The sequence below is a fragment of the Lissotriton vulgaris genome, chromosome 3_1 (genome assembly GCF_964263255.1).
Source record: "Lissotriton vulgaris chromosome 3_1, aLisVul1.2, whole genome shotgun sequence".
NCBI lineage: Eukaryota > Metazoa > Chordata > Amphibia > Caudata > Salamandridae > Lissotriton > Lissotriton vulgaris.
Genome location: NC_141689.1, coordinates 1,315,751,626 through 1,315,769,427, shown reverse-complemented (window position 1 = coordinate 1,315,769,427; position 17,802 = coordinate 1,315,751,626). Strand labels below are relative to the sequence as shown.

Below are 17,802 nucleotides of genomic sequence, written 5' to 3'. Positions count from 1 at the left end.
TGGTTACGTGTTAGATAGCAAAGCTTGCTAAAATGTGTTTTCTACCTACAGTAGTCACTTCCTGAGTGGGGCTATAGACTTAGCACTGTAACCACTTAAGTGCACTAAACTATAGTGCAGAGAACGTGAACAGTTTATAAAGTGGTATGGAGTGCAGTGGTTTAGAGTAGAGTGGTGTAGAGTAGACTGGAGCAGAATTAAATAGTGCAGAGTGGAGTAGATTGGCATAGAAATAGCGTAGAGTAGAGTGAAGAGGTGTGGAGTGGTGCAAGGTAGAGTGCAGTGGTATAGAGTAGTGGCATAGAGTGGAGTAGTGCAGGACTGGAGTAGTGTAGAGTGCATTGGCAAAGAGTACAGTGGTGCATAGTAGAGTATAGTGCAGTGGTGCATAGTAGTGTAGAGTGCGTTGGCATAGAGTGGTGGAGAGTAGAGAGGCGTAGTGCGCATTAGCGTAGAGTAATGCAGAGTAGAGTGCAGTGGCACAGAGTAGTGTTGGGGTGTGTATTGATGTAGAGCGCAGTGGCGTAGAGAGCAGTGGTGCAGAGTAGAGTGCAATGGTGTAGAGTCGCAGGGTAGAGCGTTGTAGAGTATAGTGGCATACAGTGTGATAGTGCAGGGTAGATTGGCGTAGAGTGCATTGGTGTAGAGTGTATTTATGAGTAAATTGGTGTAGAGTGCAGCAGCATAGAATAGAGTGGCGTAGAGTAGAGTGGCATTGAGTAGATTGTTTCAGAGTACAGTGGAGTGGCGTAGTGTGCAGTGGCATAGGGTGGAGCGAAACAGAGTAGAGTGGCATAAAGTATCGTGGCGTACAGTGCATTGGCGTAGAGTGCAGTAGATTGGTGCAGGGTAGAGTCAGTGGCATAGCCTGCAGTGGCATAAAGTAGAGTGGTGCAGAGTAGAGTTCAGTGACTTAGGGTACAGTGGCATAGAGTTCAGTGACAGTGCTGTGTTCAGAGTAGACTGTCGTAGAATGCAGTGGTGTATAGTAGAGTGACGTTGAGTGCAATGAAGGACGGTGCAGAGTAGGGTGGGGTAGAGAGCAGTGGTGCAGCGTAGAATGCAGTGGTGTATAGTAGGTTGAGTGCTGTGTATATTGGCGTCGAGTGCATTAGTTTTGAGTAAAGTGGTATAGAGTGGGTTGGTGTAGAGTGGAGTGGCGTGGCCTAGACTGGTCTAAAGTGAAATAGTGTAGAGTGTCATTTTTGCGCAAGGAGGTCTGATTATACGGCACACCAGTTTTGATGTGATTTGCAATGAAAGGGCTTATCAAGTACCTCTATTACTAAAGGGACCTCCTATTTCCCTTTACTTCAGTACAAGGGTATACACTCAGCAGCCCTTTATTTCTGGGCTTGGACTTCGTGTGATATAGAAGATAAATCTCCACTCCGGGAGGAGCTACTTAGGCTTAGCAAATTTTCTCCTATTATGCCACAGGATGCTCAAATTGAAATTCAGAGATGCCATTCAAGAGCCCCAGATGATCCATGCCCGCCCAAATTATGGAAGGTGCTACCACCCTCGTTGGTGGATGGGTTGCTACGTATTTGGTAAACATCCTTAAAAACTGGCATCTTCCCAGATAAATGGAAGCATGCGACACTTCTCCCACTGAAAAAAAAACAAAATGGAGACCCGGGCGATTTAAAAAACCTGCATCCTATTTCTCTTCTACCCGCTCCAGGAAAAATGCTGGAAAAACTGGTTCAACGCCAATTGACGAGCTTCATTGAGCAGAATGGGATTTTGCATGATACGCAATCAAGTTTTTGAGCAGGGTTTTGCACAGAGTCTGCTCAGTGGAGGTGGCAGAGTCGATTAGGTGGTCACTGGATTCAGGAGCACCGGCGCTGCTGGTGCTCCTGGATCTGTCAGCAGCTTTTGATACTGTTGACCATACTATCCTTGGTGAGCGCCTAAAAGAAGCCGGACTGGAGGGAAATGCTTTCACATGGCTGACCTCCTATTTGAGTGGATGCACTCAGAAAGTCGCCCTCACGCCATATGAATCCCAAGCGAATCAACTCTGGTGCGGGGTACCCCAGGGCTCAGCATTGAGCCCTTTACTTTTTAACCTTTACCTAGCTCCTCTGTTTTCTCTGATTGCCAACTGGGGGGTGAAGGCTATTTCCTATGCTGACGACACCCAGCTGGTTTTCTCCTTTAAAGGGCAGACGGTGGATGGTTTCAAAAATTTCAAAGGGTGCTTACGTGATATAGCTCTATGGATGAATTCTAATAAACGAAAGCTAAACGCGGAAAACACAGAGGTTCTGTTTTTTGGGCAAGGTAATGTGCCCGAGTCAGAACTTTGGTGGCGAGCTGAAATGGGCACTCCTCCATCCCCAGCCACCTCTATTCGAAACCTAGGAGTGAAATGGGAAGCAAATCTGACCTTCTCAGCCCAAATACAACAAGTCTCTGCGACCTGTTTTAGTATGTTAAAAAATTTCCGGAAAATCCTGCACCTGTTACCGGAAGATTGTCGCAAAACAGTTGTACACGCTACAGTTACATCAAGGTTAGATTATGCTAATGCATTGTACCTTGACCTCCCTAAATATATGCTATCCAACGCCTTCAAATGATTTAAAATGAGGCTGCGAGACTGGTTTGCCGGATTCCATTCCGACAACATGTCTCTCCGCATTTACACAAACTCCACTGGTTACCAGTAGCGAAAAGAATCATATTTAAGGTCATGACAATGGCCTATCGGGCTCTGAATGGAAACTGCCCAAAGTATCTGAAGGAAAGACTCTGCCCCTACAAACAAAACCGGGTGTTGCGTTCTAACTCCTTCAACTGGCTGCAGACTCCGCGCTTTGAGAAAGCATGACTGGGTGGAAGAGCATTCATGGTCAAAACAGCCATATTGTGGAACACCCTCCCAGCCACTCTCTGAAGTGCCAAGTCAGAATTCTGTTTTAAAAAAGCCTTGAAGACATGGCTTTTCAAGACAGTAGCATTGTAGACCTAAAATACGCACTCTTGCCTCTGACGCCTATCTACCTAGTGTTTTTAGCACCGGGACACCCCTGTGTGGGGCGTAGCTGTCGCGCTTAGTAAATCACAGTATTATTATATAGACACGAGACAGATAAGTTGCAGCTTCCTTTGCCACTGCATGGAGGAAGTTTAACTCGGGGGGTAATTAAATAAGTACTTACTTTTTGGTTGGGTCGGCACATTAGAGGACATATAGGGCCAGATCTAGGTAATCACATATTACCGATTCCTAAATACCAATTTTTACCGATTCGGTATTTAGGAATCGGTAAATGTGATGTAAGTAATGATTCGGTAAATGTTATCGAATCTGTAAAATTTGGTATTTACTGATTCGGTATTTACCGTTTATTCCTATGGGCCCTGAGGCCCATGGGAATGAATGGGAATTACTGGTTTGGTAAATACCGAATCGGTAATGGGGGGAAGACTTACAAGGGTGGCAGGGTGTCACTTTGACACCCTGTTGCAACCCTGAATAGTGCATGGGTGCACATGTGCCACAAGTCTGCCACATGGCACTTTTAAAAAAGCACAAAATCGCTTTTTTAATGGTTTTCGATATTTACCACCAACTTGTAGTTGGTGGTAAATAACGAATCCTTAAATGAAAAATGCACTCACTTGAGTGCTCCCTACATTAAGGATTCGGTAATTTACCAAATCGGTATTTAAATTACTGTTCGGTAAATTACCGAATTCTTAAACCTGCCTCCTACATCTCAAACCCTAAATACCGGTTGGTAATGGCCGAAATTCGGTAATTTCGTCCGTTACCGACCGGTATTGGGCTACCTACATCTAGCCCATAGACTTGTACTCAATCCTGATTAGACATAGCCTTGAAAAAGTCCCATTGTAGGGAGGAAACATGTATCAGCTTAAGGAACAACATTCTCAACACTTATGTAATCTTTTTGTAAAATGATGTCATCAAAGTGATGATATTGTTGTATTCTTGCTTATAACCACCAATAAGTGCAAATCTTTTCTACTGCCACATTTGGAAAGTTTCAGATATTTTTTTCCGAAGAATACATGCAAGTTTTTATCATACACACTGAGACATGGTATATGGACTATATGTAGATTATTACGCTTTGTAGTATACACATCTGAAGAGTGCTCTACTATTTTCTGTTTCAAATGTGCCTGGATGGAGAAATTCATTTTCTCTAATATCCATATACACGATTGCTGCTTAACATTTTTCTGTTACCACTCAAAAAGCAGAGATGTGCGACTGTTATACCATTGTTGCATTTTTGTACAAAGATAGAGTGAATTGGTGCAGGGTTGAGTGGAGTGGTGCTGGGTAGAGTTCAGTGGGATGGAGAGGCGTGGCATGGTGCAGAGTACTCTACTCTGGCATGGTGCAAAGTAGCGTGGGTGTGGCGTGGTGCAGATGAATGTGAAGTGGTGTGGAGCTGAGTAGCGTGGAGCACATTAGTGTGGAGTGGAGCAGAGTAGAGTGGATACAGAGTGGAGTGGAGTGGAGTGGAGCAGAGTGCCGTGACCGTGTGGAGTGGTGTAGTGTTGAGTGGCGCAGAGTAGAGTGCATTGGCATGGAGTGGTGTAGTGTTGTGTGGGGTAAAGTGGAGTATACATGGTTTGGTAGTGCACTACCACTACAGACAGCAGATCTTAATTTGAAATGACCTTTACATTTGCACAGATATACTGTTTTACAGATAAAAGTATACAGCGCACAAAGGATAATGTGTGCAAATTTCATCCCCTAGTGTATTGATTTGTTTTGATCATATTAAAATATTTGTTTCCATCACACTTCAGAATTACCCAAAATGTTCTTCATTAGTGCTTTCCTGATTCTGAAATATCTGCACAGTTAATTTAGACATTTACATTTTGTTGTGTACTAGATTTTTTTTTACATCGTACAGCCTTCCTCCAGCACATCCGTACTAACCAGCATAATTTTCACATAAATCCTCTCACTTTGAAGTCCGAGAAAGAAAAGTAAACACCAAGCTGCCTCCGAAGATGCACAGCAAATGTGACCAGATAAGAACAAGATTTAAAGACCTTTTTACAGAATACGAGTACTGGTGGAAGAATACAGTACATAAGGCATGGGCCGTGGCAGGGACAAGCTCAAGCTTGACAACCTAAAACAAATAAAGCCAGCAAATGGAAAGCAAGCAAATGTGAGTTACAAAACACAAAGCCAATGGCAAGCAATGGGCAGAATGCTTTCTCAGGGAAGCTTTCCAAATGTCTCTAAGATGTCATTAATAAACCAGATAGCTGTTCTGTCGGTAGGCTTTGATCTATAAAGGAGAAAAAATGGTGGGGCAGCCTGGCCATGCAATATTTCTACCCAAACCCACTCCCTCCTACCTGAGCTGGAGGAGGGGAGGGGGGAGGAGGGGGTCTGGGAATAATATTTTTTAAAAAAATGGGGAGGTCACATGTCTGCTTTGAGCCATTTGGTTATATTCCCAGCCCTAAGACCCAACAGTCTTTTGTCCCATATGGTGAAGATTGGAGTAGTTACCTCTAACCTGTGCCTGTGTGGGAGAAGAAAGCCCACTGGATGATAGGGATATTACAAACAAATTGGGGGGAGGGGGAGGGGATGACCTGTCCTGTCCTGTGATTAAGCCCATCCCTACCCTTAATGCCCCAACAGTTTTTCTCCAAACCCCAAGCATCCCCATGGCCAGCGAGAGGGCATTTTCATTCTTTGGGGCGTAGTTTTGATATAAGGGCCAGCAGATACGGGTTAAATCCCAATTTCCTCTCACTTGCTATACTGAGCGGCTGCACTATTCAGGCTCTGGATCAGCTGGCTACTAGGGAACCTTATGAACTCGGGGCATTTCTGAAACCTTGCGACACAGTTGAATCCAGAGTTGTTGTGGCTTATGTGGATCTTACTACATTTTCTTACCTAGAATGCCCTGCAGATATTAAAATATGGCTAAAATCATGTGTGTTCCTTGCATTTGTCTGAGGGAATGTTCCAGAATAAGTGGGTATCCACAAAATTCCTACCACCAGCTATCCCGACACTTTCTAATAAAAATGGTACCTCACTTGCAGGGCGTTCTGGGTAAGAAAACGTGGTGCGATCCACATGTTATACCACCATAGAGACCCCTGGGTGTCTAGTTTTCAGAAATGTCTGTGTTTGGAAGGTTTCCTTGGGTGGCAGTCGAGCATATACATAAATACCCTACTCGCCCAAATACCACAGCCATCTACATCGGCAGAATTGATCAATTTTCAAGGCAAAAACTTGATGTCTCCCCGTTGTATTTTGGGGCCTTTGCTGTTGCAGGCGATGGATCCACACACTTGAGTGAGTATCTGTTTTTATTTGTGGAAGTGTGAGAACATAGAATAGTAGAACATTTATTCTCAATTGAATTTCTCTTTATTTTTGACTTCCTAATGGAAGTCGGTGTTCAAGAAAATACATTTTGAAAAATACACTATGAACACATGTTGGTATGGATAACCCCAAATTCAAAGTTGTATAAATAACCACTATACCTAAACTCTGTTTCTTGGGTGCAGATCACAAATACAAATATTTTCTTTATTCCCATTTTTAATTCATTCGATTTTACCATATAAACTGAAGCATATTCAATGCATACACAAGAATCACTAAGTTTCAGCTCAGTTGTTGGCCATTTGTCATCACACCTTTTTGCACAACCAACAAACACAATATATATTTGCAACCAGACATGTCTGCCAGATCCACCAGTATGTTACTTTTGTAAATCAGTCATTGAGGAATACATTTACCATCAAAACTTTGTTAAATATCCAAATGTTTCCTAATTATTTTCTTCATTTCTTGCTTTAATTTATTAGTTTGTTTCGGTTAGCCATGTGAGAGTTACACAAATGATCCCTTGCTGAATTATGAATGTTGTCGCCTTCCTGGGTTCACACCTGGGTTCACACTTGGGTCACATACCTTTCCTCCACAATCTATAAGTAGGCAGAAACCACAACCAATATATAACTGTGGTTAAATATTTTTTTTACAACTTGATTGGTTCATAAAAGTCCCACAAAACATTGGTGCCTTTTGATTTTTCCCAACAAGTTCGGAAAAAAGGAAAGATATTTGGTCTGGAGACCTTTGGGGGGAAAAAAACGCGTGAAGCTTTAAAGACATCAAAAAAAGGTTGAGCCTGTGAAGAAGGGGATATGGGGGAATCTCAGCAGTTAAAGGGGTAAAATACTTTCTAATAATCTCAGAATGCTAATTGTTGCTGATGCAGTAGATTTGCTATTTTTCCACGGAACCCTTTCTTGTAGATCCGTTCTTTTTTGATTTAACATTATTATTGACTAACAGACTTCATCAACTTGTCCGGTGTATGGGAGCATTACAAGTTACTTATACATCCAGAAATTTCATGTACGTGCTACAACATACATGTACCAGTATGTCTTGGAATAGTAGTTTTTCCTCATATGACAAATAACTGCATGTTACTCTCAATTTAAAAAGAATCTATCTACCTTCCAAATATCCTGTTATGCTTTCAAGCTCCTGACCCACGCACACAAGGCTCTCTACAACACCGATCCAACCTACCTCAACGACAGACTTTCCTTCCACGCTCCCACACGCCATCTCCGCTCCGCCAACCATGCTCTCGCCACCATCCCCCGCATCCGCCGCACCACCGCCGGGGGAAGAGCCTTCTCACACCTCGCCGCCAAAACCTGGAACTCTCTACCACTCCAGCTACGCTAGAGCCAGGACATTCTAACTTTCAGGAAATGCCTCAAAACATGGCTCTTCGACCAGTAGCATCCCCCCTCCCCAGCGCCTTGAGACCCTAACGGGTGAGTAGTGTGCTTTATAAGTATACTGATTGATTGATTGATTGGTTTGTGTACACCCTCTTGCCCTGTAGAATGAGAATTCTGCCAGTGAGCATCTACCTATTCATGTCAACCATTCCTGTATTGGTGATGCTATTCTAGAACTCTACTATTTAGCTATTTTTTTTTTAACACTAGTAGTCCTATTCCTATCATTGAGCATTACCCTTTTGTATCTCCTCCTTTTTATATCATTCCCAAGAGTGCCATTTTGGGCTGGAGAGAGTTAATTGCCATCTCTTTTCTTTCTTAAAATTCTAATGGGTACACATTCCCATATAACATAGAAATATTTTTCAAGGAGGACCCACATCTTGAACTTTTAGGCAACGTACTCCTTCCACAGTCGCTCTGGATCAGCAGCCAACACATGCTATGAATGGAGTATGTTACTTACCCTGCAAACATTTATCTGTAGAGTGTAGTGCTGCAGATTCACTTGCACCCTCCCGCCTCCTAGGCAGGCATTAGATGGTGACAGATATACACACAAGTACAGCATGTTCCACAGCATCGCTAACTTAGCAGACCATGTCTTCGCGCCCTATTTGGAAGGGGAAAAAACATTATCTAACAAAGAAGCCATTGAACATGTGCAGTACCTCGAGGGAGAGGAGAGACAAACCATGATGCCAATCATAAAACTTCTTTGAGTAAAAACCACTTGTAGATTCTATGTGTATGCATAGCATGTAATCTGCAGCACTACACGCAATGAATACATGCTTACAGGATAAGTAACATTCTCCTTATTGGCTTTATCATCGCATTCCTATACCCATCCAATTACCACTACCCTCATCGATCGTTATTTGCCTTATCGCTATTCGTGTAGCTTCTATACTGCGTAGAAGGCTCCCTCTTCTAAGGGTAAAGTATCATTCCAGTCTGAGAAGTTCTGCTTCTAAATTAGGTATTGATTCTCCCTACTATAGCCATGGTGTTTAAGATAGGACCTTGTCCACCCTTTAATCATTGTGTAGCCCTTCAATAGTGTAAAAGAAAATGTGACTGAACCATCATCCATCCTGAAATGCATTTCTGTCTCCTCTTTGAGGTGGTCCATAAAATCTTGATCTGTTAACAACCATGCATTGTTATCAAATTCCCTACTGCACCCCATGGTTGTGGTCAACTGAAAGTCTGATATACCCAAATCAGTATAAGGGCACCGGAACGCCATGGCACATCAGGATCACACATAGAATAAATAATGTGGGGAAAGAATTGGGGTGTGTAGTCAATAAAGGCTTTTGTCTGTGTGTGAAAAGTGTGCCACACATCACATAGTCCAAGTCCCATCTTCCAGTTCGATAAAGGCAAGGACGTACGTAGGCTCTTCCTTCATATAGTGCTGCATATGACATTAATAATTACAGCATTGAAATCTCCTGCAGTAAAAATGTGATTCCCTTAAGGGGCCTCCGCTGTCATGCTGCTGAGGTTTTCGAGTGTTCCCTGTGTTGATAGGGTGGTATGCAAGTACTTCTGAAGAACCGTGGAGTGTGCCAGCCTCCATCACATGACTACCCTGACTCTCAGAATGTTTTAAAAATCATCAGTGGGAATGTTTTGTGCACCATTTTGTGAATTCATCATGAAACACCTGCGTGTAGCCATATTGTCTTATGAATTTACATTGTGTACTTGGCAGGTGTTTCTTGCATCATCAATGCTCCTGGGCAGTGACGCTTAGCAAATTTTAAAACTGCTCCCCTCTTAATGTGTTCATTAGGTCCATTAACGTGTCATGGCATTATACTAAACGTATACAGAACTTGTGCAGGCTCTATTTTTTTCTTTTCTTTTTACCATCCACTGCTAGTTAGTTGGTGTTAGTGGCAGTAATGACCTCACATAAATAGATTTGGATGATGGCTGGTCAATATTTACTATAACAAAATAAGAACCTTACCAGAAACATCACCCCTCCGCCTCCCCCACCTGCACTACCGCATTTGGGAGCTGAAACATATTGTTGCCCCTTCACTGTTGTGACATAAACACTTCTACAACATTTCTCCCACCCATCCATTCCACCTGGCAACTAATATAATGATTTGTTTTCTTTTTGAAGAGTTTCTTGCTTATTTATGGCCGAATACGTCCGGGCTCCCAGTTTGGGCCAGCCCCTCCTGTGATGCTCTATTCTCATGTCTTATATGATTTATATCTGAGCGTTGGGGTCTTGTCTATTTTATATTAAACTTCCATTGTATCAAGTTATCTGGGGATGGGTCGAAATGTACTAGATTATTTTGTGCATTTAGCCGTTGATTATAATGGATACGTGCCTGGATGCTATTGTCTGATCATGAGCCCATAGTATCTCAGATGGAAGTTTGGGTGACTGGTCAATGACTGCTGGGGCCCCGTCCTCCTTCAGTTCAGACCCTGCTGGCCTGAGGCTTAAGGCTGGCGTCACTTTGTGGTTTTACTTTTATGTATCCACTTTTCTCTTCATATATTCGGATATCCACGTATCCGAGTGCATGCATTTTATTTATAAATGCAGGAAGCATTTATTATAGCCTTATAGCCCGCCGTAGAGGGCTATACCAGCTATTAAAGTCCCTCTCCAGCGTTAAAGGCCCCGAGCCGAAGGCGAGGGCCTTTAACAAGGGAGAGGGACTTTAATAGCGGTATAGCCAATCTACGAAGGGCTATAAGGCTATTAGAACATTCTGTCACTAGAGGACAGAATGTTCTAACAAAAAAAACAAAGCCTTTTGGGAGCGTGAGGGGATTGGAATTCCCTCAGGCTCCCTGAAGCCTTTGTTCACAGCCAGAGCTGTGAACAAAGAAACATTGGAATGTTGGAGCTCCAGGCTTATACCAGCCATTATAAGCCCAGAGCACTCCATTGTTTTCAATGGAGCTCCCAACATTCCAATGTTCTAATATTGATTACACATGCACAGCATATAACATTTTATGTATTATAGAGTGAGAGCGCATCAATTATTCAAATATATGTATGTATTAATGTGCTTTGTAATTTGTGATTGTATTTAGTGACGGGGCTGGTGAATTCATATGCTAATTCTTGAATTTGACATCATTCATAATGAAGTCTGCTCTTTTTTAAACAATTAGAAAAGTGAATTATAGCATGGTATAGACACCTATTAGGGAGATAGAAATCTTCAGGGTCCTGGTAGATTCATGCAAGCTGAGCTCCAAAAGTCACTAGCGAAGGTCCTCTATTCTCTGGAGCCAGGGCCTTTTTATCAGCTCGGGAACACCGTGACTGAAACCGACAGGGACCTACTCCAAGCCTAGAAGCTAACTAAACAACAAGGGCCCCATTACATCTTTTGGCGGTGCGAGGGCTTGCGGCTCGCCACTGCCATGCCCCGGCACCGCCAAGAGTCTCCGCTGCCCGCCTGCCAAATGACATGTGTTTTGTAGTCTTGCGGGTGGCTCGGTCCTCCCGCAGCAAAGCTGTTTAAAAGCTCAGTATGAGCCTGAAACGGCACTGCTGCGGGACTGCCAGTGCATGTTCCAGCACAGGAAGAAATGCACCATGCCATGCATTTCTTCCTGTGCAGAAACTGGGGGTGCAGAAATACAAGTGCCCCCCTGCATGCACCCCTGTGCACAGGGGCAAGAGGGCGCCCTGTAGGGCCCTCTTTCTTTTCTCTTTGCTAGCCTTTTCATGGAGGAAGAACCTCCATGACAGGCTGATGGTGAGGAAAGTTGTAATATGCTTGCTGGTGCCTCAGGACACCACAGAGCATGTTGCAGCCCTCACACCACTGTAGGACCGCCCGGGAACAGTGGTTCCCTGGCGGTTGCGGCAGTGCAATGCCGGTCTGACCGTCGAAGTCCTAATAGGGTGGTTGGACCTCTGGTGCGGCGGTGGCTGGACCGCCCATCTCTTAATTAGGGCTGATGATTCTTTTTTTAAGCCCTGGAAAGCTGGCCAGACGACATTTAAAGAAACTTCGAAAGGCACTTTCGAGTGCTAAGAAAGCTTTGCTGGGGGCTTTAAGAGAGGGCTTAGTTACCAAAGACTGGTTGCATCTATCACTCAAATGACCTAATTGAAATACGATCACAATGTGGCAATTAATTTTAATATTTTGTCCATTAATTTCATTTGATATTTGATATTTGAGGGGGTATTTCTAAAGCGCAGCGTTCGCTCCGGAGGGAGCATCATGGCGCTGGAAATCCTGAATGCCCGGTCGAATGGTGGCGCGAGGGAGGCTAGATGGCGGCTCTGGTCCAGTCGTCGGGAAGGTTAAAAATCCACGTTTTGAGAAGTTTTCTGAAAGGCTTCTCTAGGGTCTGTTGTCTCAGGTGTTTAGGCATGCTGTTCCAGGCTTTGATGGCCAGGACGCTTAAAGTTTTCCCACCTTTTGACTTCAAGTTGTACCTGGCGGAGGACATAAGATTGTCTTGGGCAGAACGAAGGGGACGACTCGGGTTATAGTGTGGGAAGCGTCTGGTTAAGTATTTAGGGCCAGTTTTGTTAAAAGCCCGAAAAGCAACGGTAAGTATTTTGAAAAGTATTCTCTTATGGAGGGGTAGCCAATGCAGGGTATTTAGGGCTGCAGAGATTGAGGATTTGCGGGGTAATTTTAGGACCAGGCGGGCAGCCGTGTGAAGGACGCTTTGGAGTTTGGACAGAGTGGACTTTTTAGTCCCAGCAAGGAGGCCGTTACAGTAGTCAACGCACGAGATTATGAGGGCTACTGTTACAGTTTTTCTGGCCTCAAGGGGGAGAAAGTCGAAGAACTTTCTAAGAGATTTAATTATACCGAAGCATCTGCCGGCGACAGTCCTGGCATGCTGGTCGAATGATAGATCAGAGTCAAAAAGTACACCGAGGTTTCTAGCAGTAGTGACGGTCTGGGGAGGGGCAACAGAGTTATCCGGCCACCAGAGGGCTGGGCAGACGGAGGTGTTCTTTCCGATGGGGAGGATCTCTGTTTTGCTAGAGTTACATCGGAGGTGGTTAGTGTCCATCCACTGGAAGACTGCAGTTAAGCAGTTTTTAAGATTAAGCTCAGCTTTATTTGAGTTGTCCTCTAGGGGTACGATCAACTGAGTATCATCGGCATACGAGGTGACAGGTATGCCGAATGATTCAATCAAGGCAAGGAGTGGGATGAGGTAAATATTAAAAAGGAGGGGACTCAGGATGGACCCTTGGGGTACTCCAGAGGAGACCTTTTTCTCCTTAGATTGAAAAAGGCCAAGGGCGACAGTTTGGGACCTGTCGCTGAGGAATGATCTTATCCATGATAGGGCTGTGTCTGAGATCCCAATGTCCATCAATCTGTTGATCAGGATAGAGTGAGATATGGTGTCGAACGCTGCCGTGAGGTCGAGAAGTATCAGAATGGCTTTCTTCCTCTGATCTTGCAGCGTTTTGATTGTGTCAGTCAGTTCGATCAGAGCAGTTTCAGTTGAGTGTTTAGGCCGGAAACCGGATTGTTGAGGATGAAGTATGTTGTGGGTTTCCAGGTAGATTTTGAGTTCTTTATAAACTAACTGTTCGGTTATTTTTCCCAAAGCAGGGAGAAGGGTGATTGGGCGAAGATTGGTCAAGTCCACTGGGGATTTGTTAGCCTTCTTCATGAGTGGTTTGACAACACCCTTTTTCCATACGCGAGGGACAGATCCGGAACTGAGTGACGAATTGACTATGTCATTGATGGTAGGGTTCACCACATCTATGATTTGATGGAGAATCTTGGGGGGGCAGGGGTCGGAAGGGGAACCGGATTTGCAGGATAGAATAGCATCTCTGGTTTGGGCCAGAGTGACAGGGGTGAAATTTTTAAGACTGCCAACTGGCGAGCTAAGTTGGTCGGGATTAGGAGGCCCTTGGGGGGTTTGAGGAGGGGGGAAATTCCTTTGGATGGAGGCGATTTTTTCGTCGAAGTAATCTGAGATCTTGTCGCATAGATCTTGGGATGGGGGGATTTCGGGTTGGAGAGCTTTGGGCTGAGTGAAAGTTTTTACTATAGAGAACAAGGTTTTTTGTTTTTGACTGGCTTCTTTGATGGCTTTTACGTAGAAGATTCTCTTGGCCGATTTAATGTTAGAGAGGTAGTTTTTCCTCTGTTGGATAAAGGCGAGACGGTCATCATTGTCGTAGGTTCGGCGCCATTTTCGCTCAGCTTTCCTGCAAAGTAGGTGAGCGGTAGCTAATCAGGGGTGAACCAGGGAGCGTTGTTTTTTGTTTTCTTATGAATTCTGCCGGGGCGATTGGTGGGGCTCCGGTTTATAATTTCTTGTGTAATCCAGTTATGGCAGAGGTCAGCATCCCTATCAATGTTACCGGATAGAGTGGGGAAGTGGGATTGAAGGATGGGATTAAGAATAAGGTTTTCCTGGACGGTTTTCCAGTTGACAGAGTAGTCACGATGAAGATTTGTTTTATTGATAGTTTGAGGGTGGCTACTAGTGATGCGGAATGGGATCAGGCTATGATCTGTCCATATCTGGGGGAGTGGGGGCTGGGAGGTGAGAGAAGGGAGATTAGAGCAGACACCATCAAGGGTGTGTCCAAGTAAATGGGTGGGCAAAGTGACACTTTGTTGAAGATGGAAGATTTCAAGTGTCTGTAGAAAGTTAATAGTTTGTTAGTCAGCTGAGGACTCAAGGTGCATATTAAAGTCTCCTAGAAGAGTAAAGTGTGGATAACGGAGTAGGAAGTGTCCCAGAGCGTCGTTAAGGGAGTCAAGAAATTTGGAAGCATTACCGGGTGGGGGGTAGATCAGACCACCTGAGAAGGAAAGGGATTGGTTGAGTTTGATGGAGAAGCCCATACCTTCTGTGTCAGTTAAGGGGTCTAAACTGAACGTATGACAGTTGAAGGTGTTTTTCAGGATAATTGCAACGCCTCCGCCTCTTCCTTTCAATCTATCTTGTCTATGAAAGGAATAACCTTGGGGGAGGGCAATGGCTATATCTGGGTTGCTGTCTTCTGTGAGCCAGGTTTCTGTAATCATGAGACAGTCCAGATCGGAGTCTATGATGAGGTCGTGAATATCTTGGCTATGTTTACACATAGACCGAGCGTTTATCAGACCTCCTTTGAAGGGTGGCAGAGGGTTCTTGGGGAGAGGGAGGGGGGGTTGACTGGGCTGGGACGATGGTGAGTGACCAGCGGCATTGAGTGCAGCAAGCCGAGCCGGATACTTTTGACAGGTCAAGTTTGCAAGAGCAGTCGAGGTTACCTCGAAGTCGGTGGAGGTCGCTAGAAAGGTACCTGATATGTGAGGAGATTAGGGCAGAGTTTCCTGCGCCTGTCGCGGTCTTGGCGCGGACGGGCGCAGACGGGCTTGCCTTAGGCGCTCCCGCTGCGCTCGTCCGCTGCGCGTCCTATGCATGCACATATCAAGCGATGAAAGGGGGCGTGGCCTAAAAGGGGGCGGCGTCAGCGCGCACGCCTGGGCTGATGGCGGCCGCTGAGTGCGAGCGAGGAAAGGCGCACCAGCTATTAGGATCAGCTGTGCGCTGTAAGCAGGTAAAGCTCGAAGGTATGCGTGGTTTTAAAAACACAGAGAAGTGACACCACACGAAAGAAATACAATTTTCACAATTTTAAAATCAAAGTGCGAGTACCACCAGCTCCCGGCTTCCGCCTCAGGACTGGGACAGGAGTTGTCTGTCTGCCGCTAGGAATCAGCGGGTTAAATAGTGAAAGCAGAGGGGCGTGGCCTAAAAGGGGGCGGAGTCAGCGCGCACGCCTGGACTGATGGCGGCCGCTGAGTGCGAGCGAGGAAAGGCGCGCCAGCTATTAGGATCAGCTGTGCGCTGTTAGCAGGTAAAGCTCGAAGGTATGCGTGGTTTTAAAAACACAGAGAAGTGACACCACACGAAAGAAATACAGTTTTCACAATTTTAAAATCAAAGTGCGAGTACCGCCAGCTCCCGGCTTCCGCCTCAGGACTGGGACAGGAGTTGTCTGTCTGCCGCTAGGAATCAGCGGGTTAAATAGTGAAAGCAGGGGGGCGTGGCCTAAAAGTGGGCGGAGTCAGCGCACACGCCTGGACTGATGGTGGCCACTGAGTGCGAGCGAGGAAAGGCGCGCCAGCTATTAGGATCAGCTGTGCGCTGTAAGCAGGTAAAGCTCGAAGGTATGCGTGGTTTTAAAAACACAGAGAAGTGACACCACACGAAAGAATCATTGCCATTATTGTGTTTACTTTTATGTTACATCTATACATATCTGCACTAGGTTAGGACATTCATTTTTAAAAAGTCATGCAACATATAGTGTGTATTTTTTTGTGTGCGTCCATCCATGGTGCAAGTTGTATTGTAACTCACAAATACAACATATGATCTTCTAGTCTTACAGAACTAATTGTTGCCCTGGACACATCATCCTCATGTAATACATAGGTGATCTGTGAGTTATAGACTGCCCAATTCCTGTGCTCCAATTGGTAAATTGACTCAGCCTGTGCTTTGCCTGAAGGTTTAGGGTGTGTAAAAACTGGGTTATATTTTGCTAAAGAGGCAAACATGTATTACAACTATTGTCAGAGCATAACTCACCGACAAGTAAGTGTTCATGAAATGCGTTAGCATTTCTCATGGATGTTAAAGCAAAATCAGGCACTGGCAGATCCACATTGTATTCCTGCCCTCTGAAGGCTCATATTAAATGCTCCTGGTGTCGTTATGGTTTGCAGCAGTAAGGCAACATGAACTTATTAAATTACTCAACTGCCCTGCGTACGCCCCTTGAAAGTGTATCATACAGCGAACTCTCACAAGCCTGTGGAAAATGGCTGTTTTGTGACCCTTGTCATGTACAAAATCGTCTCCCAGTCCTGCCTTTTCAGCCAATGGCACTTTTAACAATGCTATTTTTTAAAATTGTACTTGCAGTTTTAAAATGGAAACTGCATTTCTCAGAATGGAAATTGGCATTGGCAAAGCCAGTAGGTATCAACTATGAAAGCTATTAACTTTGGCAATGTTTTGTAGCTATGCTGTAGAGCAGCGCGGATGCTTTGCAGTGTGGGTAAAACTGATGTAAAGAAGTGCTATGATGTAGCCAGGGCTAATATGCTATGTTTTTTGCATCCTATTCCTTTTTAGGTCTCCCCTACGCAGCATGCATGCGCTGCATTGGAGGAGACGTAATGCCATCGGTCCCCTTTTTAAGCCACAACAGTGCACGAGTTCCATTGTCTTCAATGGAAACGCGTGCATGTGTGGCTATTCCCTTGCGGGCTCGAGCGCTGACACCATATGTTTGTAATTAAATTGCAAACATATGGTGTCTTCGCTCTTTCCCGTAAGGGAAGCAGGCGCAGGCTCCCTCCTCTCTCTCTCTCTCCCCCCCCTGCTGCCAGCGCAAGGCGCAGCAAGCTCTTTTTTTATGTCAGTCCCCACGGGGCACAAGCAGGCATCCACTTCTGTCTTTTTGCTACGATCAGCTGTATTGACAGAAGTGGATGCCTGCTTGTGCCCCAGGGGAACTGCAGGACTTCAGACACAGCTGCACATGAGACATGCAGGCGTTAACACATTGGAGACTTGGAAAAGTCCGTATTATTTATTATCGCCCCAGCTGGAGTTTATTCTCCAACAGACGGGGTCCCTCTTGCCTGGTGCTCTGCAGCCCTGGGCACTTCCACGCTTGTGCCCCTAGCGGCTCAGACTCCGTGACCAAACTTTGTCCGGCTGTATTGTGAGACACCATGGGACACATCACCCAGCCTCATGAGCGTGGACAGCAGGCCGAGGCAAGAGACCCCACCGCCGCCCAAAAAGAACAGTAGAGGGGGTGTCCATGCGGGCGGTGGTTTGAGGGGAGGGGGCGACACCTGCTCAGGACTGGCATCTGCCACCGGACCTAAAGGAGAATGCCCGTCTCCTCCCTGGGCGCACTGGACTTCGGGCGCCGCGTCTGTGGGGTGAGTGTGACACACTGCT

General features: G+C 45.2%; 1 protein-coding gene across 5 annotated transcripts in view; it reads left to right on the top strand.

The window, feature by feature from the left end:
- The window catches only part of PAQR3 (progestin and adipoQ receptor family member 3), a 656,943-nt gene that overhangs the window by 46,990 nt on the left and 592,151 nt on the right, over window positions 1-17,802 (top strand). The gene's annotated exons all lie outside the window — the stretch shown is intronic.